At 38.4% G+C, this 26,518-nt stretch overlaps 1 long non-coding RNA gene across 2 annotated transcripts; it reads left to right on the top strand.

Moving 5' to 3' along the window:
• The first annotated feature begins 2,857 nt into the window (after positions 1-2,857).
• On the top strand, positions 2,858-22,629 carry LOC117974556 (uncharacterized). 2 transcript variants are annotated; one of them, XR_008619913.2, is made up of 3 exons: positions 2,858-3,850; positions 13,323-13,423; positions 14,309-22,629. It is a non-coding gene; the product is annotated as an uncharacterized LOC117974556 (long non-coding RNA). The 2 variants fall into 2 exon arrangements; XR_008619914.2 differs by lacking the exon at positions 13,323-13,423.
• The last annotated feature ends 3,889 nt before the right edge of the window (positions 22,630-26,518 follow it).

Genomic DNA, 26,518 nt, shown 5'->3' with positions numbered 1-26,518 from the left:
CAGATACTGTTAACTCAGTCACCAGAAAGCCTGTGTATAAATGAGCAGTGAGATATTCAAGCACAGCACACACACACTTCTCAGGATAGCTGTCGTGAGAGTTCCATGCTCGTTTCCTTCTGGATACACATCAGCAACTCACTCTGCTATGATCCTGCAATACATCTCATGTTAGAAATAGAGACATCTGGGCCAGGCACAGTGGCTGACGCCTGTAATCCTAACACTTTGGGAAGCCGAGGCAGGCAGATCACCTAAGGTCAGGAGTTCGAGACCAGCCTGGCCAACATGGTGAAACACTGTCTCTACCAAAAATACAAAAAATTAGCTGGGCATGGTGGCGCGCGCCTGTAATCCCAGCTACTCAGGAGCCTGAGGCAGGAGAATTGCTTGAACCCGGGAGGTGGAGGTTGCAGTGAGCCGAGATCGTGCCACTGCACTCCAGCATGGGGGACGGAGCAAGGCTCTGTCAAAAAAAAAAAAAAAAAAAAAAAAAACAGAAAAAGAAAAAGAAAAAAGAATTAGAGACATCTAGATGAAATCAGCTGCCAGTCTCGCAAAGTGTCGGGTAACATCCTATTAAGATTGCTGCTTACACATCATCTATAAAATACTGAAAATATCATTTTAAGAAATCTTTGTTTTATTTTGAGACAGAGTTTTGCTCGTTGACCAGGCTGGAGTGCAATGGTGCGATCTCAGCTCACTGCAACCTCTGCCCTCTGGGTTCAAGCAATTCTCCTTCCTCAGCCTCCTGAGTAGCTGGGATTACAGGCATGCACTACCACGCCTGGCTAATTTTGTATTTTCAGTTGAGACAGGGTTTCTCCATATTGGTCAGGCTGGTCTCGAACTCCTGACCTCAGGTGATCCACTGACCTTGGCCTCCCAAAGTGCTGGGATTACAGGTGTGAGCCATCATGCCTAGCCAAGAAACCCTTATTTTACAACAAGCCAGGCGCGGTGGCTCATGCCTATAATCCCAGCACTTTGGGAAGCCAAGGCGGGTGGATCACTTGACGTCAGTAGTTTGAGACCAGCCTGGGCAACATGTTGTAACCCCATCTCTACTAAAAATATATTTTAAAAATTAGCTGGGCGTGGTGGTGGGCACCTGTAATCCCAGCTTCTCAGGAGGCTGAGGCAGGAGAATCACTTGAACCTGGGAGGTGGAGGTTGCAGTGAGCGGAGATCATGCCACTGCACTCTAGCCTGGGTGACAATAGAAAGACTCCATCTCAAAAACAAAACAAAACAAAACAAAAAACCACTAAAAAAAAGACTCCATTTCAAAAACAAAACTAAAACCAAAAACACAACACAAATGTAGTACACAAATGAAAATAATTACTGTGTTAAACACAGTTTCATAGAAAATAAAAGACCAATCAAACACAATAAGCTGCCTTTTTAGATGGGTATGTTATTCTTCTTTCACAGCTAAAGAAACGGGCTCAGAGCATGTTATTTGATTGGACCGTGTTGCATCTCTGGACAGTGCAGCTGAGATCAGACTTTGTGGGTAACTCCACTAGCCTACCAGGGTGCCTCTCATAAAGGTAAGAAATGTAAATTTGGCCTAATATACAAAGTTGCCAGGGCAGCACTGGGTCAATTCTACATACAGTACTTCTATGTTCATCAAGGGAAACCTTAAGGGAAAGTGAAAATGCTTCTAGAAGGCGACTGGACACCAGCGCCTTTGCTTGTTGCCTTTGGGCTCTTCTTCTAAGGCCAACAGTGACCTGAAATTATTGACTGGCTTTTCCAATCAAGTGGACAAAATGGTACCAAGGTCGCCAACATCAGACAAATTCACTTGAGGGCCTTATCTATGTGCTTTGAAAGACAAAACTGCTTTTGTAAAGGACACTGTATTTCAGAAAAACATAATCATATTAACAAATAATAACACTGTAAAATGCTGATGTGTTGAATGCTACTTTAGAAAAACATGCTCAAATCTAGGGAAAAAATTTGATACAAAACTACATATCAATTATCTAGCTAGCTAGCTAGCTATCTAGAGACATGCTTTCATTCTATTGCTCAGGATGGGAAGCAGTGGGATTATCATAGCTCACTGCAGCCTTGAGCTCCTGGCTTCAAGTGATCCTCCTGCCTCAGCCTCCTAACTAGCTAGGGCCACAGGTGGACACAGTTATGCCTGGGTTTTTGTTTGTTTTGTAGAGACAGGGTGTCACTACATTGCCCAGGCTGGTGTCAAACTTTGGAGTCTCGCTGTGTCGCCCAGGCTGGGGTGCAGTAGTGCGATCTCGGCCCAATGCAACCTCCGCCTCCCGGGTTCAAGTAATTCTCCTTTATCAGCCTCCCAAGTAGCTGTGACTACAGGCATGCACCACCACGGCCGGCTAACTTTTGTATTTTTTGTAGAGACTGGGTTTCACCATGGCCAGGCTGGTCTCCAACTCCTGACCTCAGGTGATCCACCCGCCTTGGCCTCCCAAAGTGTTGGGATTACAGGTGTCAGCCACTGAGCCTCACGCCTGTAATCCCGACAACTCTGATGGCCAAGCTGAGAAGATCGCTTCAACTCAGGAGTTCGAAACTGGCCCAGGCAACATAGCGAGACCCCCCGCCCACCCCATCTCTAGAAAAAAATACAAAAATTAGGCCAGGTGCACACAGCGCCCAGCTAATTTTTGTATCTTTTGTAGAGACAGGGTTTCGTCATGTTGCCCAGGCTGGTCTCGAACTCCTGAGCCCAAGCCATCCATCCTCCCGCCTCGGCCTCCCAAAGTGCTGGGATTACAGTAGGGGCCAGCCAGCCTCATGTTTTATTTAGCAGTCCCTCCCTGTTGCACACTTGGATAGTTTTTTTAATTTTTTTACACACGGCTTACCTCAATCTCGCAGGCTGGAATGCTGTGGTGGGATCATAGCTCACTGGAGCCTTGAACCTTTGGGTTCAAGTAGCTGGGGGGCTGAGGTAGGACTACAGAGATGGGGTTGCGCCATGTTGCTAGGCTGCTCTTGGCCTGAAGGGTCCTCCTGCCTCGGCCGCGCCAGACATAGTTTTCTATTTTTGACCAACATAAACACTGTGCTGGGTCTGAATTTTTCAGCTACCCTTCTTCAGCCGGCAACACACAGGACCTGGCGGGGAGGTCGCTCTTACCAGTCCCCACTCTGACGAGAAGACTGCCCAGCTCCAGGAACCGTAGCGCCCCAGTAGCGCCCCAGTGACGTAGCCGAACACCCGCGCCTCTGACTCGCCAAAGGCCCACCTCTATGGTGTCGGCGAAGACGCGCCCTTGTGACGCCGCGGAAGACGCGCCCTTGTGACGCCGCGGAAGACGCGCCCTTGTGACGCCGCGGAAGACGCGCCCTTGTGACGCCGCGGAAGACGCGCCCTTGTGACGTCGCGGAAGACGCGCCCTTGTGACGTCGCGGAAGACGCGCCCTTGTGACGTCGCGGAAGACGCGCCCTTGTGACGTCGCGGAAGACGCGCCCTTGTGACGTCACAGGGGACCGCCACTCACGCGGAGCCAATCGGAACTCACGGCGGGGCTGCTGGGTCTTCCAGGAGCGCGCATGAGCGGACGCTGCCTACGGGTTGCCGGGAGGGATGTAACCGGCTGCTGAGCTGGCAGTTCTGTGTCGCTAGGCTTCGGCCCGGCCGCCGCCGCACATAAGCTGCGATGAGGAGCTTTACGACTTCCCGGTCTTCAGGGCCAGGAGCAGCAAGGGCCAGACTCTGCGCTAGCAGGCGCTGCGCGCCAACCGGCTGGCACCTGTCGCAGAAGGTGCAACCGATCGCACTGTCGCGCAGAAGCTCCTCAATGGCCAGCACCAGCTGCAGCCCCGGCCGCCCTCACCTGAGCCTGTGTACGTGCGCCCCACAACGCCTCCCCCAGCCAGGGCCCGGGGATCCCCGGGAGCGTCCCCGGCTATCTGGCGCCGCTCATCCTGGGTAGGGTCGGCCCCTCTGAGGCTGCCCGGCATGAGGGAGCTCCACCCCTGAGCTTGACCTCTGACGGCCCTTTGTAATAGCATTAAGTCTTTGAAACTTTGTAGCGGGGTAGAAGGGGCTAGGAAACGAAGAAAACATCTTTTTAAAAATATAAGCAGTCGGCTGGGCGAGGTGGCCCACGCCTGTAATCCCAGCACTTTGGGAGGTCGAGGCGGGATCGCGAGGACAGGAGTTCAAGACCAGCCTGGCCAGCATGGTTTCACTGAAACCCCGTCTCTACTAAAAATACAAAAATTAGTCGGGCGTGGTGGCAGGTGCCTGTAATCCCAGCTACTCGGGAGGCTGAGGCAGAGAATTGTTTGAACCCGGGATGCGGAGGTTGCAGTGAGCGGAGATCGCGCCACTGCACTCCAGCCTGGGCAACAGACCAAGACTCCGTCTAAACAAACAAATATATGTGTGTATATATATGCGATCGAGCCCAGGAGGTTGAGATTACAGTGAGCTGAGATTATATAAGCGATCAAGCACTGGAGGTTGAGGTTACAGTGAGCTGAGATTGCGCCATTGCACTCCAGCCCGTGTAACAGAGGGAGACTCTGTCTTTAAAAAATTATATATAAGTGAGAGCTTTTCTTCCAGCACTCATGCTCAGACTGAAGAAAGTAATTGGGCCAGGCCCGGTGGCTCACGCCCGTAATCCCAGCATTTTGGGAGGCAGAGGCGGTGGCGGAAGCGGGTGGATCGCTTGAGCTCAGGAATTCCAGACTAGTTTGGGCAACATGGTGGAACCCTGTCTCTACAAAAATACAAAAAATTAGCTGGGCATGGTGGCACGCACTTGTAGTCTCCGCTACTTGCCGGGCTTAGGCGGGAGGATCGCTCAGCTGCAGCCTCGACCTCCAGGGGCAATCCATTTCAGCCTCCCAAAGTGCTGAGATTACAGCCATCGTGCCTGGCTTTACACTATATTTTAATACTTTTTTTGAAAATGGAAAATTTTACAGGCAATTCACTTCCTTCAAACTAATGATAAGGAAGTGATGCTGTTCTGTTCTGTTTTGTTTTTTTGTTTTTGTGTTTTTTTTTTCTTTTTTGAGATGGGGTCTTGCCCAGGTTGGAGTGAGGTGGTGCAAACAAGGCTCACTGCAGCCTTGACCTTCGGGCTCAAGGAATCCTTCCCCGTCAGCCTCCCCGGTAGCTAGGACTACAGGTGCATGCTACCACGCTTGGCTAATTCTTTTTTTGAAATGGAGTCTCACTCTGTCTCCCAGGCTGGAGTGCAGTGGTGCAATCTCGGCTCACTGCAGGCTGGTCTCAACCTCTGACTTCGGATGGTCCACCCACTTCTGCACCCCAAAGTGCTGGGATTACAAGTGTGACCCACCGCGCCTGGCGATTTTGCTTATTTTAGATACTAGAACTTTTTAAATTAAAATTTTTTTTTCCTGAGATGGAGTCTTACTTTGTCTCCAGGCTGGAGTGTAGTGGCATAATCTCGGCTCACTGCAACCTCCACCTCCTGAGTTCAAGTGATTCTCCTGCCTCAGCCTGCCAGAGTTGCTGGGACTACAGGTGTGCACCACCACACCCAGGAGTTCAAGGCTGCAGTGAGCCATGATCGTACCACTGCACTCCAGCCTGGGCAACACAGCGAGACCCTGACTCCACAAATAAATAAATCAACATCATATGATCTGTACCAGGGTATAGGCAGGTGCTATGATCCCCACTTTTCATCCTCAACTCTAAGTTGAGTCATACATCAACCTCTAGTAAAAAGTGGCATGCTCTCAGTCAAAGGGGTAAGCCCAAACCACGTGGAGAGAATCTTATCTCTTTTGAGAGCTATATAAAAAGAATTCCTCCTAGGCATAAAAATACTGTGACACCAGTTACTTAGGCTAAACATGCCTATTATGCTAAGTGAGTTATTAACAATAAATACTTTAACTCTGTGCCATGTTATCATAATCTGATTTATAATTTGTTTTAACCTTAGGTTATATATACCTTGAAGCCATTTATATTTTGGTATACTTGTAATAATTACTATACACAGGACTATGTATATTGTATATTGGACTAAACACGGAGAGTCAAAAAAGAGTATGTGGTCAGAGTAGAAATCATGCCCTAGCTTCCTTCGTGTCTACCTCCTACCTTGAGTAGAAGTGGTAGAAAAAGTAATTACCTAAGATTTTTTTGGATTCTGGTTTGTGGAGAATCACCCTTATATTTAGGCTGATGGGCGGCAAAATTAGAAAGTATTTTTTGTGATTTCGAATTTTATACAGAGATGTTCATTGTGATTAATTATTCTTTGTATTAGCAGATTTTTGCTTTTTATAGCTGCATGATTTCTTGTTTATTATTCATTCATTATTGTCTATTAATAAAGAAAAACTTTATTTCACTGAAGCAGTGATATATAATCCAACTTGGATTTTTAAATAATGACTGACTTTTTTCTTTGGGAATACATTACTGTTAAAAATGTAATTATTAGATACATTACTTTTAATGAATATAAGTGGTATAATTAGAAGGCTGAAAAGAATCCTTGGAAACGTGAGTTTAATTTGATAGCTAAGAAACTGAGGACAAGATACTTATTCTTTGTAGCATATTTTCTAATGTCATTTCATTGTCTCACCAAGAAATACTTGCATAAAGCAAGTTCAATTACAGCATCTGTTGAATATTTAAGGTTGGGTAAAGTGGGTGAGTTTAACAGATATTTTCCCTTATTTCTTTTAGGCGAATCTGGATTGGGAAAGTTGACATTAATCAACTCATTATTCCTCACAGATTTGTATTCTCCAGAGTATCCAGGTCCTTCTCAGAGAATTAAAAAGCCTGTACAGGTCTAGATATTGGTATTTTTAATTGATGATAAGCTGGAATAATATTAATACACACAAAGCACGTGTTGTAACTTTTATTATGCTTCCTTAGAGGTAAGATGCAAATTTGCCCTTAGCCAGTGTAAGATGGTAAATATGACTTCATAAAATTAAAAAAACAGAAGAAGTACAGTTAATCGAAAGAATTATCTTGACTAGAACTTTCCAAATTTGTCCTAAGGATTCTCCTAGAGATGACACTGTGACATAGTAACCAATTCCCCTGGAGTTGTGCTATGTAGTATGATAGTCATTTGCCACATGTTTAAATCAATTAAAATTAATTAAATTAAAATGCAATTTCTCATTTGCTCCAGATACATTTCAAGTGCTCAACAGCCACATGTGGCAAGTGGCTGCCATTTTGTGCAGCACATATATGAAGATTTTCATCATTGTAGAAAATTGCATTGGACAGTGTAGAGAAAACATGATTCATAGAAAAACTATTGTTATTTAAATACAATGTTCTATATTAGTCAGTGGGATAATACCATATCATAGTTGAATGGCAATAGCAATTCGGTAAGACTCCCAAGCTATATGTGATTTAATTTACTGCTTCTTAGTCTTTGCTATGCATTCCAATCCTGGGTATCCTGTTAAATTTATTTCTTCTAGTAGTTCTGAGATGGGCTGCCTTTCTACATTTCTAACAAGATCCCAGGTGATGCTGATGCTGCTGGATGGTAGATCACACTTTATAAAGCAAGGGGCTAGACTCCAGATTTGCACTTTTTATTAAATAGTACAGCAGCCTGTAGCCACATGTGGCTATTAATCTTTGAAATGTGGGTAGTCTGAATTGTGATGTTCTGCAAATATAAAATATGCCACAGATTTCTAAGACTGAGCATGGAAAAGAAAATCTCTGTAATTTTTTATATTGATTGTATACTGCAGTGATAATATTTTGGATGTATCGGGTTAAATAAAATTGACTGATTTCACCTTTTTCCTATTTTAAAAGTGGCTACTAAGAAAATTTTAAATTACTTACATGACCGACATGGTATTTTTATTTGGCAGCGCTGCTCTAAGCTGTTGATGAAAAATATTGTTGGTGAGCTCTGCTTAGGTAATATATAGGACATGAGCAGAGAGGAGGCACATGAACAGTTCTGGCTGGAGTAGGCTTCATTGAGGCCGTGATGCTTTTAGCTGGATTTGAAGAAGTGGTAGTGATCATCCCAGTGCACAGGATAGGAGGACAGTCTATATATTCTGAGCAGTAACTCATATATATCATACTGCAAGACCCCAAAGGAGTAATTTTGTGAAGTAAATATCTTATTTCTCCTTTTTAATGTTTCTATTTTAGGAATTTTTTTTTTTTTAGTAACCTTCATAGGGCTTGAGATTTAAAATTACCTGCAAAATTCTACTCTAAAAACTTGATCCTACCTGCTTATTTATTTTGTGATAAATATTGGAAATTTTAAACCTAAGCAAGAAAATGAACTTTGAACTTTCTTAATTTGGGTATCTATTATGAATACCTTCACTTAAGTATTTATGAATTTAGATACAAAAGGTAAAACTAAGCACTATCCAAATTAATACACAGTTCATTTCCAGAACCCTAGTTTCTTCCATGTGCTCACTCGCATTCAGTATTACAACCCCCAAAGATAAACACCTTACTGACTGCCTTCTCCATAAATTTGCCTGTTCTTGAACGTTATATACGTATACTTTTTTGTATCTGTTTTCTTTCAGTGAAGATTCTGTCTGTATTATTTACTCATGTTGGGTGTAGTTGTTTTTTTCGTCGTCGTATAATACTCCATTGTGTGAATGTATCAGTATATCCTTTATTATTTATTGTAGATAAGCCTTTGGGTTTTCAGTTTTTTACTAACTGGAACATTCTTGTGCATGTCTTAGTAGACTTAGGCACTCATTGCTGTTGTGTGTGCATAAAGATATAAAGGTATTTGAGTTTATTTTATTTGATTTCTAGTGAGGTTGAACATGTCTTTTGTACTCAATAACTGTTCAGATTTCATTAAAGTCTTTTGGTAATCTTAATATTTTCTGTCATTTTCTTGCTGATTTATAAGAGTTTGAAAAATCTAATAATCCCCTACATTTTAGATATTGCAGACATTTTCTCCCCAGGTGAGCATCTGTTAAAGATGTGACATGCCCTCAATTTATTTTAGAATTCTTACATTGGCTTAGCTTCAAAATAAGTTGCCTAAACCCATTTTACCTTCCTTTAAAGTAACACTTCAAAAATATCCTCTTCTGTTGTGAATATCTTCCCGGAAACTCTCTTTATCTTGAAAACAAAGGGGTAATGGAGGTGAGAATATCTCTAGTAGGATTTTTAAGACAGGCCTGTGCACCACTGTTAAATATCTTTTCTGTGCCAAAAAGAAGACCTGTAACATTTGAGAACCAGATTGATCCTTAGTAGAATCCTGTAGAAGTCCTCTTTCCTGATTGAACCATGGAGGTGTATTCCTTTATATACTGAAAACTAGCTGAAGATAATCTAAACTCTTGTGCCCAGTTAGGAAAGAACATGCCATATTACGGACAGGGTCAGAGTCATTCAAGAAGCCTGAATATAGTTAGAAAATGAGAATGTAATCTTTTTAATAGTTGGCTGGCTCCTTACCAAGCCCGGTAGTCTTGAAGATATAGGGGAAATAGTGTAAACGGTTGTCAAGATGAATCTAAAATGGAAATTAATCAGTTCCCTAGAATAGACTGAGAAATTAGCTTTAGGAAAAAGATAAATTTCACACACACTGTACCATGGAAGGTACAGTGCTGATTCAGACAGACTGGGAATGGTCTCATTTTTAAGTGGTGATGTGAGGTACTTCACTGAGCATTGTGACAGGCACGGGCTTGGGAAGAGCCTATTAGGAAATGGGAGAGGCATGAGACTAAGGAGCACATAAAAGGAATATTAGCAGAGAAATTCTTTTTGAGGTTGAAGGTCATGAATTTTATGGTATAGGAATAGAAAGATGGGTTAATCCAGAATGGGAATTGAGTTGGAAAGGGAAAGAAATAAAGGTTTTGGGAAGGGGGTTGCCAATAGAAAATGAGAGGGGCAAGGGATTTGAGGTCTCAATAAGGAGACAGGGATATGAGGAGTGGAGAGGTTCAGAATAGAAAGCCAAATTAGAGTTTTGGGATCAACTTTCTTCTTAGTAAAGTAGTCCTGGGTCTTCATGAGAAGGAAGTATTCTTCAGGCATAACTGTTCTACTATTGGTTACTTCCTCTTTCATTTTCTTGTGGAACACAATGAAACATTTAAGATGATATTTGTCTTTTGAGCCAATAAATAAGGGAAATAGATCGTTTTTGTGTTTGAGCTAAGTGGAGTATCTCAGGCCATTCCAATGTCTTCAGAGTTTTGGCTGTAATGCTACCTCTTGAGCAAGTGTAGGTAGAGGTAAGCTCTTGACAGAAAATTTTAACCCTCTCTTCAAAATGTTATATGCTTAATTAAATAACTTCTTAATTTACCTTAATAAATGGCGTGTAAACATTAAGTTAGAAAAGGTTAGTGTATATGAAGCTGTATAATCAACATTGTTTGACTTTTTTTCCTCAGATTGTAAAACTGAAAACTCAGTATACTAATACTCTTGTATACTGTATACACTCAGTATTAGAAAATGAGTACCTTTGATTTCTGGAATCTCGGATGCCAAAAGAGGTCTCAATAGATGAATTATACATAGATGATTCATAGACGATAGTTTTAGTTTTATTTATTTTTCAGGGAAAAACATTTGAAAATGTTCTTGATTCATTTTTTTGGTATTAAATTATGCAGCTAATCTTAGAGAACCCTGAGTGATGCCATAAAAGATGTTGATGTGGCCTGCTTAAGGAAAGTGCATGGGAAAGTGGCCATTTGGAATAGATTTGTTAAGAAAAGTTTGAAATTCTTGGACTTGAACTAATTTGTTTTCCATGGATCCCATGAGGATACTTGTAAAAGCAGATGATAGGGTCCAGTTGGATCCTGTGAATGGCACTAGTTTGCAGTTATGTTTTCTGGATCTCTTCCATATGTCGCTGACTTCTTTGTATTTGACCATGTATGGACATACAGAATTTCATAGGCCAGAGAAGAAAAGAAGCTTTATAAACATTCCTTATGTGTGTAAAATACAAATCTTCATTTGTCTTAGCAAGTCAATAAGTAATTAAGTTGTTGAACTGATTTTTTTTTTAAACAGGGAAATATCTTAAAATTTAAGCTGTTAGGTTAAAATGTGTATTTGGTATACAGCATATTACTGAAGGTAGAATGGGCTTCATTTGGTAATAAAGGAACCAGAAATATTTTTAAGTAAAATTGGGAGATGATTCATGTAGATTAACTATATTTTTGTATCACTTTCTAGAATACAGTACTATGTTGTTTAAAAGAGTAAGTAGGTAAAGGAGTGGTATAATTACTTTGGATATTTCTGCTTCAGCCACAGTTACCATGAATAAATGATCTGTCTTTATAAAGGAGATGGAGGTGAATTCAAGATATTGAGATGTTAGATTTGACTGGGTTGTCCTTTGACTAGAAGATCACCAGATAAAGAAAATGTAAACTTCCTAAACCAGATAAGATGATACCGTTAAAATTATTTTTTGACCCAGCACTTTGGGAGGCTGAAATGGGAAGATTGCTTGAACCCAGGAGTTTGAAGCTGCAGTAAGCTATGATCTACCATGCACTCCAGCCTGGGCAACAGAGTGAGACCCTGACTAAAAAAACAAATTTTTTTTCCTTTGGTTCTCATGATTTCACACTGATGAATCTGATTGTTTTCTCTGAGTCATTTTGCCTCTCTCATGTTATTAGGGTAACCTGATAATAGACATGTTATCTTAGTTATGTGGTATGTAACAGTGATCTTCTAAATGATGTGCATCCATCACTGATACTGAGAATGATCAGAAACTATTACAACTCTTATTTATTGATGTTTACTTTTAATCTACAGATAAATGATAATACATATTAATACTTAATATTCAGATTGCCAATAGTATATATTTGGTGGGTAAATATCTTTTGGATCTGCAAAATTTTCACTGATAGTTTGTATCAGGATCAAAGCAGTTTGAAGAATATTAATCTAAAAGATAAGACTTTGGCATCTCATTTCTCTAAAAGATAAGTCATGCATGTCCACATCTCAGGCAATTTTTTTCAGTTTTATAAGTTTTATTCTTGATAATAAAATTCTTTTAACAGAAAACTCTTGATTGCTATAGACCTCTGCTGTGTATTCAGTCGTCACTAGCCACATGTGGCTATTTAAGTTAATTCAAATTAAATAAAATTAAATATCAGTTCCTTATTTGCACTAGTCAGATTTTAAGGAGTAAGTAGCCACATGGGCAAGTGGCTACCATATTGGACAGTGTGGATACACAACAATTCCATCATCTCAGAAAGTGTTATTGGATAGTGTGGCTACAGACTTTTCTTGCTCAGCAATCTTAGTCTCCGCATGTTAGTCTCTTCATGCATTAGGTAGCATCTATAAAACATGCCAAAAGGAAATAGGCTATCTCTAAAAGTGTCCCAAACTTTTTGTCTTGTAAATTAGCTTATCAGCATACTTGGAGCCTCTTGCCTTAAAAAGGACTTGATATAAATGTGTATCAGGAGAAAGCCTATCTTATGAAGGAATTATTCCCTTTTTATTTGAATCCGTGTTTGCTTTATCTTGGGCTCCTGAAAACTGATACTTTGCATTTAACAGCAGCATATGCCCAGGATGAATGATAATACATCTCCTGATACAGAGCTTGAGGTTACAGAATATCTTAAATTGTTCCAGGAACTGTTGTTATCATTGAAGTCCAATAATCAGTAAGATTTCACCCTACCAGAATACACTTTTTTTTATTAACTGTCTGAACCTTTGCTGATTACATTGTCCGGAATGTGGAGTATCGCATTTGAGAAGAGGATTGGATCCTAGCCATAACATAAATATAAGGGTAATTACATCCATGCTGAGAAAGATTTAGGAATGATAGTAAGTTCATTTGAGTGAGTGGTTTGGGCCAAACTTGATAGAGAATAGTCCAGGAAGACATTTACTATAAACGGTAGATTAAATGTTCTTGCCTGGTTAATTACATTTGAACTCTGTGAATGACTGAATCACTCAAACTGCTTAATTGTATTATTAGATGCACATTTAAGTTATGTATTACATGTCTTTAGTGGTGATCAGAATTTTATCAGTTCCTCTGTCTTTCTTTATACCAAGTATGACTCATAAACCCAGTATTAATTTGCCAAGAGATTGGCATACTATTTGTATATATGCTTTTCTTTCAAATAATCTGGATTCCCAATGCCCACAATCATTGATCCTAAAGAAAATGTGGGAGTAGGTAGATAAACTCAAACATCCCTACCATCACCCCTGGTAGGAAATCACTGGTGTAATGTATGATATTAACATCTGCACCAATTACTCTTATAGGTGGAACAATCCAAAGTTTTAATCAAAGAAGGTGGTGTTCAGTTGCTGCTTACAATAGTTGATACCCCAGGATTTGGAGATGCAGTGGATAATAGTAATTGGTAAAAAGGATTTGTCCTCACAACTTTCCAGTGTATTTGGGGTACTGGGGTGGTTAAACTTTCTCTTCTTAAGATTTTAAAACTCTTCTTAGCAAAGGTCACCAAACTTCAAGTAACGTGACAGGTTTGTATACCAACTTTGCCACTTATTTGACAAAGTTTAACTTCAAAGTTAAAGAAGTTTAACTTCTTTGAACCCATTTACTTTTTGATAAAATGGAGATAATACCTATCATAAAATTGTTTTTAAGACATATTCCAAAATAACGTAGCTAGATAGAAGAATTCTCATTATTGTAAGAAATTTAAAACGGTTTGCTTTAATTTTATCCATTTGTATAAATTCTATCTCAATCCTAATTTAAACCTGATATTTAGACCTTCAGTTTTTCCATAAGTCCTAAGTGAAGAAAACAACTATGAAATTTTAGTCTGAAGTAATTATCTTAGTATTTTATAAATAACTTTAATTTTGTTTGAATTTACATTGTTTTTGAGGTATTTTTCTGTCAACTCTTAAAACTCCTAAGTTCATCATGAAGTTTTTATATTAAGTAATCTCTCCTTTGAAATTTGAAACTGAATATAATTGTTTTCATATTATGAAGTGTGTTATTAATACACTTACTAGTGCCAATAGTATGCTAATAATTTAGCTGTGTTTCAACAATAAATATTTTCTTTCATTTGGAAAGTTTTGAAATAATAAAGATTTATTCAACACAATTTATATTTTTGAATCTTTATATAGAATAACTTGACATATCTTCCATTGGTTAATTCATTTTGCCTATTTGAAAATATTGATTATTGTCCTTTAACAGTCATCAGTTAATTCATATGTAGTATTGCAACTTAATTGTTTTGTTTATTTGCATTCTATAGCTGGCAGCCTGCTATCAATTATATTGATAGTAAATTTGAGGACTACCTAAATGCAGAATCGCGAGTGAACAGATGTCAGATGCCTGGTAACAGGGTGCAGTGTTGTTTATACTTCATTGCTCCTTCAGGACATGGGTCAGTAACCTGATACTTCTGATTCCTTTTTGTTGTTGTTGTTTACTGTTACCTTTATGTGCATATTTGAGTAATCTTTAAGTTTGTGAAGTACATACAACTATACCCATTATTAAGTACCAAATTTCATGTAGAAATGTCTTAGTTGAAAAGCCTTTTTAAGTCCTGTGTAAGCTAACAGTGATTTTACTCCTTAGTTCTTATTCGTAAGGATTTTCCCTGCTTCATGGAAATAAACAGTGTTGCCACCATGGTTTGAGGTCTCAATGTGGCAAATTTAGCTTTCATGTTGAACTACCAAATAAAGAGAAGCAGCCAAACCAGTTAGACATATTCAAAATAAATCCAGAGATACTATTTATTATGTCTCATAAGAGATGGTTATCAAAAGCACTTGCATGCCAATGTTTTCTTGTGCCATTTCTTTCTGCAAGAAATCTGTTTGGCTTCTGTTTCACCTTAGCTGTCATAGACATGTCGTTTAAGTATCATGTTGTCAGTACTAACCTTTTGTTTATTAGGACATAAGACCTAAGAATCTAGACATTAATCTGATGTGATTGTTCTTTCTGTTTGTTATAGTCAGCCTGTACTCCCTTTTTTTGTTCTTTGTACTTCCCCTTTCATTTTGAGTACATATATGTGTCATTTGTAACTGCAGATTTTTCCAATTATTCTTCCTCAGTCTTTTCCTTTGGGTAAGTAACTCAGCATACATAATTCAGCCACCTGGTGATTGTAACTCCACCATCTCTCCACCAAAAGAACTGTAGTAGCATCAGGCTACATAGCATTAAGTTATCTAACACTCAAACGTTACAGTAGAGTAAACCAATTCCTTCAGGTATACCTTTCTCTTCCATTTTTGGCTTCTCGCTCTCTTTTTTTTTGTTTGTTTTTATAGATGGGTCAATGCCCATTATCACTCTAGATGGATAAGGGAGCCTTAATTATATACTTATATTTTTGCACTGTCAGATTGGAGTGGGGTAAAAATGTTTCTTCTTTTATGTCTAATACTCTTGTTTTTTTTTTTTTTTTTTTTTTTTGCTGTGCCCTAAACCATTACATAACTGAAGACTCCCACCTTCAGGCAGGATTGGGTAGTACATGTTTGTAACTACCTGGCATTGCCTTTTGTTGAGGTAATTTCAGTTTTTATTAGTAGTAGTAGTAGTAGTATACTTTAAGTTCTACGGTATATGTTCACAATGTGCAGGTTTGTTACATATGTATACATGTGCCATGTTTGTTTGCTGCACCCATTAACTGGTCATTTACATTAGGTATTTCTCCTAATACTATCCCTCCCCCATCCCCCACGCCACGACAGGCCCTAGTGTATGATATTTCCCGCCCTGTGTCCAAGTGTTCTCATTGTTCAATTCCCACCTATGAGTGAGAAACACCTATACGGTGTTTGGGTTTCTGTCCTTGCGATAGTTTGCTCAGAATGATGGTTTCCAGCTTCATCCATGTCCCTGCAAAGGACATGAACTCATCCTTTTTTATGGCTGCATAATATTCCATGGTGTATATGTGCCACATTTTCTTAATCCAGTCCATCATTTTATGGTGTTCTCAGTTTACATATTTAAATCACTAAACTGACTCTTTGACTTAACAGGCTCAAAAAAAGTCATCTCAAAAATACAACACACTGTATAACCTTTCATAAGTATTTGTGTAGCTTTTTGAACTTATATTTTTTGAAATCTTAACCTGCAGTTAAGTCAATAAAATTTGTCAGCTTATAACCAATTTTATTATTTTAGATTTTCTGGACTCTCTCCAACTATAGTAATTCTCATGAAATCACATTCCTGCCATCCCCTTGGGGAAAATTTTATTTCTTAAAATTGCATGGGAAATGAGAGCTGTTTTAAAAGAAAAAAAGTTTTATATTCAAATGATATGTAGTGGCTTTGTGCCATTTCTTATTCATCACAAGGGGTAAGATGTTTATAATTGCTATATCTTATATATAAAAATGTACCTTTGAATAATTTCTCAGTTTAACTATTTTTAGGAATGGAGCAAAGTTTTGCCCATTGGTACATGATATTGTGGATTAAGTGAAAGAATACGAGGCTGGGCGCGGTGGCTCACGCCTGTAATCCCAGCACTTTGAGAGGCTGAGGCAGGCGGATCACCTGAGGTCGAGAGTTCGAGACCAGCCTGACCAACATGGAGCAACCCCGTGTCTACTAAAAATACAAAATTAGCTGGCCGTGGTGGCGCATGCCTGTAATCCCAGCGACTAGGGAGGCTGAGTCAGGACAGTTGCTTGAACCTGGGAGATGGAGGTTGCGGTGAGCCGAGATCACACCATTGCACTCCAGCCTGGGCAACAAGAGTGAAACTCCATCTCAAAAAAAAAAAGAATATGACACAGAATTTTATGTATAGAGTTCCAGGTACCCTGCTCACTACAGACTGAAATTCTATGCAGTCTAATAAATGAATCAGAGCCTTTCCATCTTGTCTGGGTAGTCCCTAGGTTCCCTTTTTAGAGGGTTTTGTTTTTAGAGTGATTATAAATTCGTCCAACAGTGCACTTTCAGTGCCTCCTACCTCCCTCTACCAAGTATGAACTGCATGCATGGCTGATATATGATTTCGGCTATTATCGCTTCATGTGCGTTGTTCACTATTTTGTAACTGTTATTAAAGTAAAATACTGACTTGGAACATGAATTTTAAAATGGTGTTTTATCCTTCTAGTATTGATTCCCACTTTTAGAAAAATTGGTGTCATCCAGTGAGTTTTATACAGAAGGATTTTTTCCCTTAGAAATACATACATACATACATACAAAAAAAAATTTGTCATTTTCCCTGTAGTTGTTTATTATGCTGTAGAATTTGAGGCTAAATAGTCTTTTCTCTCTGCTGTGGGTTTATCTTCTAGAAATGATAAAGGATTTTCTATTGCTTAAAAACAAGATTTAAAAACTAAATTTGTTGACGAAAAGACTAGCCAATATAAATCTAAAGGGACAGAGGGAAAAAATTCAACCAGAATGTAATACACATGTGAACTAAATGTTTTCTGTTGCTGACGTTTTGTTATCTTTTGTTCCTCATGGTTATATGGTTATTATGCAGTTATTTTATATTTTGTTATATAGTTACTTTGCACTGAAGAAAGCAAAGTTCTTTTATCTGAGGAAGGCAAGTCCTTTTACATTATCAGGCTGGGGAGGGCATGAAAACGAGACAGCAATCATGTTGTAACTCCCCACTTTAAGCTATGTATTCATCTCTTGAAACCGCTTACTATTGCCATAAACAGCTGTACATTAACCTAATAATGTCAAACTGGACACTATAACCCACATCCTATAGCTTAAAAACATACAGCCAATCATGTGTATATCTATGTAACAAACCTGCATGTTCTGCACATGTATCCCAGAATTTAAAGTACATTTTTAAAAAAAGAAAATGACATTTAAAATACCACACCAAAAAAAAATAGCCAATCACTGATCAATGTTATTTCTGCAAACCAAAGAGAATTCCTGACAAACAACTTTGTATCAGCCTACTCTGTCACCCTTTTTGCCTTTAAAAGCCTGTTTGTAACAAAGGCTGAAGGGAGCTCATATCCAAGGTTAGTTAAGTCTTCTGGGCAGCTGCCCTCACTTTGGCTCAAGTAAACTCTTCAAATTATATTTTGTGCATCAGCCTCTTCCTTTTAGGTTGGTAGCATGTACTCTTTCCTCAAGAGGAACCATAATTTATCAGTTTCCTTAATAAGCCTACAAAATTGTGTATCTCCACACTCCCTCTGCTATAGTTTGAAGATGTTCCCTCCAAAATTCAGGTGTTAAAACTAAATGGCCAGCCGCGCTTGGTGGGTCATGACTGTAATCCCAGTACTTTAGGAGGCCAAGGCAGGCGGATCACCTAAGGTCAGGAGTTTGAGACCAGCCTGGCCAACATGGTGAAACCTCACCTCTAATAAAAATACAAAAATTAGCCGGGTGTGGTAGTGCAGGCCTGTAATCCCAGCTACTCGGGAGGCAGAGGTTGCAATGAGCCAAGATGGCACCACTGCACCCCAGCTTGGGCAACAGAGTGAGACTCTGTCTCAAAACAAAACTAAACATAACTAAATGGCCAATGTGATAGTATTGTTGGCCCCACTGTTGGTGGGGCCTTTAAGAGGTATTTAAACCACTGGGCTCCTCCCTTTTGAATTGTATTAAATGGCCTTATAAAGGGACTTCACAGACAGGACTGGTCCTCTTTTGCCCTTCCACCTTCTGCCATGAAATGGTACAGCAAGAAGGTCCTCACCAGATGCCAGCACATTGATCTTGTACATCCTAGCCTTCACAATTGTGAGAAATAAATTTCTGTTCTTTATAAATTATCCAGTCTCAAATAAGTTTCTGTTCTTTATAAACTACCCAGTCTCAGATACTCTGTTATAGCAACACAAAATGGATGAAAACACCTTCAAATCATCTTTCAAAGAAAGTTAAAAGGGAGGGAGCAAAAAACAACCAGGGGGTAGTGAAAAATTAATACCCTTGACTTTTTCTTGAGAAGGAAATCACTTAATACCTCTGCCCAAGTTTGGGTTAATTAGCCATATGGATGAGTGAAGAACTTAGAACACTTCAGCAAACTGCACATATTCTCCTAAGTATGATCCATACTCCATCATCTAACTGGGCAAATGACCAGAAAAAATAATGTAGAAAAAAACATTCAAAATGTTCTTATTTCTGATCTCCATTGGAGCTTATTAAAGGAACAGAAACATTAACCAAAGTAGTCTGAATTATATCAACCCTTCAAATGCCATTTTCAATGTCACTTTCAAGTGCTATTTTCTATTAGGAGACAGATACTATCTAAATTTCCATGAAAATTACAGGAAAAAAATGCTGCAATGAATTGTTCTTGTACAGATCTAAAATCCTTTACCCACTATTCTAAAGTCCAAACAGCTAAGAAAATTTAGTCTTTTCAAATTTTTGGCACACTCATTTGGCAGCTGAACTATAGCTGTACTGATGTGAGGCTATTTATCATCTTTACTTCTACTACTTAATGTGAATTCATGTATCTTTTCTGCTAACATATAGCTAGGTTTGATTGCAGGTTGTTATCCCAGGTCCCAGTAGAATTATTGCAAAACATACTGTATTGTATGCACCAACTTATCTTTCTAAACTCTAAGCAATTTTAAATTCTAAAGCACGGTTAGTACACATTTTGCATAAGTGATGGAAGTCCTGTATAAATATCTTTAGGTATATTAATGAGTTGTATCTTTAGGATAAATTTTAAAATGTAGAATTATTAAAGGTATGTGCATTTAAAATTTTGGTATTGTCAAATTGCTTTTCAAAGGAATTAACAATTTACATCACAAACAATATGAAATGAAAGTGCCTGTTCTTTCACACCCTGAACAAAACTTTTTGGTGTTTGATAATATGATAAGCAAAAAGGTGATAACTCATGTGCTTTTAATTTGATTTCATTTTACTACGGGTGAGAATAAATTTTACTATTGATTTGTGCACATTATTTAAATAGTAGGTTAATTATCCAATTGGCTTCTATGTTACAAATATTTTCCCAGCTTGTTATTTGAATTTTGATTTTTATTTGTGATAATTTATTGTACAGGAAATTTTAATTATTTTGTAACCATATTTATTCATCATTGATACATATGGAATTTATTTGGGTGTAAAGAATTGTATTAGTCTTCTATTGCTGCTGTAACAAATTGTCACAAATTTAGCAGTTTAAAACAATACACATTTATTATCTGAGTTCTGTAGGTCAGAAGCCTGGCATAGCCTGACTGATTTCTGTGCTCAGGGTCCCACTAGGCTAAATAAAAGCCAGGCAGGCTCTGGGTCAAATCAGCTTCCAAGTTCACTTAGACCCTTTGCAGAAACCAGTTCCTTGCTTGGTAGGTCCACAGTCCTACTTTCTTTCAGTTTATAAACTTTGCGGGGATGGAAGACAGAGGGAGGGATCCTCAGCTTTTAGAGGTCACCCACTATCCCGTCAGGTAGCCCTTTCTGCAGAAGGTAGTTTGCTCTTTCAGGGTCCACAGGAGAGCACTACTATAGCTGCAGATCTGACTTAACTTCTGCTCCTTCTCTACAGCTTTTAAGGCCTCATGTGGCCCACCTGAATAATCCAGGATAATCTCCCTATTTTAATAACAACTGCGCCACATAACAATGCAATCATGAGAGTAACTGGGCAAAGGTCATGGGGGATATTTTAAATTCTGCCTACTACAGCAATGATAGAAGGCTCCAACTTTTTTTTTCCCGGTTACTAGCCACTTGTCCCAAAATTATTTGGAATAAATCACTGATACTACCAATTTGTTTGGTTGTTTGACATTTAGATTTTTGGATAATTCAGAAATGTTCATGATTTGAGAGGAACTCAGTCCCTACCCTTCTCCCACTCCAACTCCTTTCAAGACAAGAGATCAGTATTTGACAACTCTAACTCTGAAAATAAGAATAGTCTTATTCCAGGGCCAGACCCAAAGGCTCAATGTGAAAGTTCCTGGACTCAGAGGTGTCACGTAAGAAAGAGAGTGGAAACTTGGGAGTGTGGCTGTCCCATGAAGAGCTCACCCTCTGGAAAACAGAAAAGGGTCCTAATTTTGCAGGTTTGACACTCATCATAATGTGGGAATGACAGCTAGAAAAAAACCGTGAACTCCAGGAAGGCTTGAAGGCATTGGAGCAAGGCCAGCAGCCTCTCCCTCCCACCATCACTTCCATGAGAACCACGTAAGAAAGACCTAGTTTCTTGTTATCTCTAGAGACCTGGCACCTTTCACTGAAGAATTTGCTTTCAAACTGCTGCAAACTTTGAACAATTGTCTGACCTACTAAAAGTAACAGAGAAAGACAGAACTCTAGATGACTGAAGAAATCATGTATTTAAGTTATTAAAATGTATTATGTATAGGACAGTTATCATGATACTATCATTTTGTTGATGTCTCTTTGTGTATTTTTGATACCAGCCAGGTTCACTCTACCTGCACAGTAAATAAATTACTGGGACAATGGGTTTTTGCAAAAGAAAAGATTAATTAGGCATCCCAGCAAGGAGGTGGACAACAGCTCTCAAATCTGCCTCCCCAAAGATAGGAAATATTTATGGATTAGAGAAGCAGGTGGTCTAAGGCATAGGGAAAGGTGATTGGCAGTGGGTTAAAATGAGGTAATCAGTGATCTATGCCAGCATTATCAGGGTTCATGGCATTTCACAGGATATATGTCTCAGATCAGCATTAGCATGATCTGAGAATGGAGTTTTTGCCTCTGACATCAAAAGTTTCCCTCTCAGGTATCTGCACATGCCTAGTTGAAGGGTACGTGGTCTCAACTGGTTTCAACTGGACAGGAGCTGCCCTAAGTTCCTAAAAAACAACTGAAGTGACCACTACCATGTGACTTATGTTATCTGTAAAGTAGCCAGTGAAGGTTAAGTTACAGCATTCGGTGGTGCAGACTTCAGCTACCATGCCTTCAGCTTCAGGGAAAAACAAAAACAAAAGCAACAAGCAAACAACCCAAAGCAAGCAGGGCAGGATAAGTTTGCTGGATCTAATCAAATTAAGCCCTTGGTTTTACTTCCAATAACTCATACATTTTCTTCTTGATTTTTGTTGTGTTGATGTAGAAATTTTAGTTTCTGGACATGGAGAAGCATCACCTGGTCATGATAACCCTATTCCTGGACAACCATTCATCCATTCTCTCAATAAGAATCTGGCAGCTCTATCTGTGGTTGATTATTTGCTATTTTTTTTCATCCACTTCTACCCTGAACTTTAAAATCTAGCTCTAATTCCTATCATGTGCTGGAACTAAGTCCTTGATGGCCAAGAATAAAATGATTTATTTTTAGCCCCTTATAACAGAGAACTTGTACTTCTCTGTAGATCTCTCTGGAATGAAGTTGCCTCCAGTTTCAAGCAGGGGGAAACTACTGCCTTAACTCAAACACTCTCCCTTCATTTCCTTTCCCTCCTATCATCCATATCTCTTTTCAAATCCCCATACCTCCGGCCTGGCTCATAACTAATGTGTGGGATAGGATTTTTTACATTGTTATAAATGATAAGTAATTAATTCTTACTCATATGGCATATATAATAAATCATTTTTTTCCTGGGTGCTTGTGAATATATTTCTTTAAAATGTAGAATATAAATGATAGTTATAAATAGAGATCACTTTGCAATCAAAGATATAGAGAATATAGAATCATTTTGACTGTTAAATACAGCAGGGTGGGATAGTTACTTCCTAGCCTAAGAAAGAAAATAAATCCATGCATAGCCTATATCTAAAGCATCATCTATGTCAACTACCCACATTTAAACCTATTTATGAGTCACTAACAAAAAATGTGTTTCTTGAACATCCAGAGTCTCTGAAATTTCTCTTTTCCACTATAAACTGCTATAAAACCTCCCATAATTCCCTTCTTTGAAACAGGAGTCAAATGAGACAGGAATAACCTCCAGCAATGGTGAGATGAGCTCTCTTTAACCCAGTGGATTACTATCCATTTTCAACCGTCCTTTATGTATATTGTCATAGTTATTAAAAATAATAAGCAAATGAGACTTGTTGGATAATGAAATTTGTTCACATTTTCAGGTGGCAGACAAGAAACATGGATTATTGCGTGGAGTTCCATTAGTAGGAATAAGACTCATTCTACATTCTTGTTGTTCTTAGTGTTTTTTGTTTTTCATGAGAAGGAATTGTATCAGCACAAGGCAATATTCTAACATGACAATGACAGCAGACAGAACCTCAATAAACTCTGACTTGGTACTGCAAACACCATTTCATGATACCTTAATTCAAATAAACCTTTGTTTAATCAATTGTTCATATATTTATTTATACAACAAGCAGTAATCGAGTGCCTACTATGTGCCTTGCATTAATAGTGGCGAAACAATTTTTTTAAAAGTCCCAATCATCTTGGAGCTTATACTTCGGTAGGTTGAAAGGCAATAGACAAGATACGTAAAATACATATGTTAAACAGTAATAAGCAGCAAAAAGGAAAAAAAAAGGTAGATAAGAAAGATTAGAAGATATGAGGGGCATGATGAAATTTTAGACTGGGTGACCAGAAGACTTTGCTGAGAAGTGAAGCAAACAAAATGAGGGAGAAAAAGTTTGAGCTGACAACCACAATAACCACCATCTCCCATGCCCAAGAAAACAACTACAAGGGAGAAGAAAATACTAACCCAATGAAACAGAATTAAATATCCTTAAACAAGCATTTGGAGATATTAAAAAATACTATAGATCAAAAATTTTAAAAACAGAAATGGACAAAGAGCAGGAAGAAATAAAACAAAAACTGATTATACTCAGGAAAGAAACAGAAGAAAGTAAAATCATACAGAAATAAAGATGGAACTAAAAAGTGCGGAGAAGTCTTGCTTTTAATTATAGCAATGTACCCCACCTACAGACCATCCTTCCTGAAGAACAACTATTAACTGTGGAAAAAAGGCAAAAAAAAAAACAAAAACAAAAACAAAAAAAAAACAATTACCTTAGAATTCCAAAGAAGAAACAACAGCAGGTACAGTGTGGAGGACAGCCCATGAGACATTCACCAAAGCAGGCCTTATCCTAGGCCATAAAACAAACCTCAACAAATTTAACGGTATAGAAATCAGACAGAATGTGATCTCTGACTGTAATAGAATAAAACTGGAAATCAAAACAAAAAAAGTCAGAAATCAATAACAAGTTTTTTAAAATCTCTAAAAATATGTACATTAAACAATATTTCTAAATAATCCATGAGTAAAAAGAAAGTATCAAAGGAAGTTAATAAAAGTATATACAACTTAATAAAAAAGAATGTGTCAAAAAATCTGGCATGCAGCTAGAATAGTGCTAAGAAGAAAATTTATAGTTCTAAATGCTTATGATAAGAGGAAAAATTTCAAGTTAATAATTTTTTTACAGCAAGAAAGTAGAGAAAGAAGAACAAAATAAATCCAAGCAAGCAGAAGGAAGGAAATAGAAAAGATCTGAGCCGAAATCAGTGAAATTGGTAATAGGAAAACAATTGGGAAAATTTACCAAACAAAAAGTTGGTTCTTAGGAAAATACCATTAAAATTGAGAAACTCCTAGCAAGACCGACAAAAACTAAAAAAGAGAAGACATTAACATCAAGAACGAAATACAGAACATCATTACAGATCTCGTAGCCATTAAAAAGAAAATACTACTACAAGCAACTTTTATGCTAATAAATTTGAAAACTTAGAAATAATTGACCAATTCCTTAAAAAGTACAAATGACAAAAACACAAGATAAAACAGAAAATCTGAACAGTTTTATCATCATTAACAATTACATGCATAATTTTAAAGATTCATAAAATAAATCTCCAGGCCCAGATGGTTTCACTGGTGAATTCTACCAAATATTTAAAGAGGAATTAACACCAATGTTATATAATATTCCAGAATATAGAAGGTGAGAGAACACTTCAACTCATTTTATGAGGTTGCTATTGCCAAATAACCAAACCAGTCAAAACCAAAAAAAAGTACAGGCCAATATCTTTCATGAACTTAGACACATAAATTCTCCATAAAATATTAGCAAAGCAAATCCAACAATATTAAAAAGAAATGATTTATTTTTGGTAAAGACAGCATCTCGTTATGTTGCCCAGGCTGGTCTCTAACTCCTGGCCTTAAGCTATCCTTCCACTTTGGCCAGTGCTGGGATTGTAGGCATTAGCTAATCCACCCAGTGATTTTTGTCAATAATCTATTGTCTCCAATTGTTTTTGCAAGTTAGTTTCTTTGGTTCTCTGCAGTTTCACTATGTCTAGGTTTTTCTTTATCTGTGTCTATCTTGTGTGGAACTTGCCATTTTTCCTGAATCTGATGATCATGGCTTCCATCAATTCTAAAAAAAAAAAAAAAAAAAAAAAAAAAACTCAGCCTTCATCTCCTCAAAGTTGCCTTTCCCATGTTCTCAATTCTTTCTAGAATGCCTAGAAGCATTTGAGATGTCTCACTCTATCATTCATATGTTAACTTCTATATCCTCAAAACCCAACAGTGCCTGGCATGTGGTCGGTGCTCATCTGTGGAACGAATGAATTATACTGAACCCATTGGAAATCAAAATAAATGTACCAGATCAAGGCAGAAAGCAGGCATCTGCTGAAATCCAACTTCCTAGCAGTTGAATCTTTAACTTACTACTCCAGTCAGATACAAAAACAGTGAAACCTAGGATTGTTTAATGAAAGGAACCAATTATACAGGTACATCATTTGGGAGTGTGGGAAGGGAGTGTTCCCTATTTTGAGGAAACTGGATAAAATGGCTCAGAAAATACGCACAGCACCAACCTAGTGACACATCATCAATGACGTGAAATCAAGATTGGTTCATGTTTAAAGCTTCCTTTTGGGTACTTAACGTAGAACAGAATTCAGTATCAATTTGCATTGACTGTGCACCTACTAGGATATTATCACAATTCTGCAAGGTAGGCACTGGCATCAATACTTTATGTAATTAAACTGAGGTACAAATTGAAGTAACTTGCCCAAAGTTATACAACTGGTCTCGAACTCCATACAGATAGTTAACTGGCTAAATCCAAATCTGATCCAAGGTCTTCCCAGCCCTAAAGCCCATACTCCTCCCACCATGCCCTCCCACTTGATCAGATGCTGCTTCCGGGTCAAACTTGGAAAATTAACCAACTCTACCAGATAGGAAGTGATCACTCAGTGCCTTACACCGTAGCATTTGAACCATGATACTCTGGCATATTCAATCTCCAGTAAAAATTATTACAATGTGCCCAAAAAAGCTCTTTATTCATTCACATATATTATTGCATTAAATCTTCACTCCATACCCATGAGTAGAAGCAGCAAAAAGATAACCACTCCACTTTACATATGAGGAACCTGAGATTCACAACAGATAATGTGCTTCTTCCAAATTTACAATGTGAGTGAATGGAAGAGTGAAAAACAGCT

The sequence above is a fragment of the Pan paniscus genome, chromosome 8, assembly GCF_029289425.2.
Source record: "Pan paniscus chromosome 8, NHGRI_mPanPan1-v2.0_pri, whole genome shotgun sequence".
In the NCBI taxonomy this organism is placed as follows: Eukaryota; Metazoa; Chordata; class Mammalia; order Primates; family Hominidae; genus Pan; species Pan paniscus.
The sequence above is the reverse complement of the archived record's forward strand: the minus strand, read 5'-3'. Positions and strand labels throughout refer to the sequence as shown.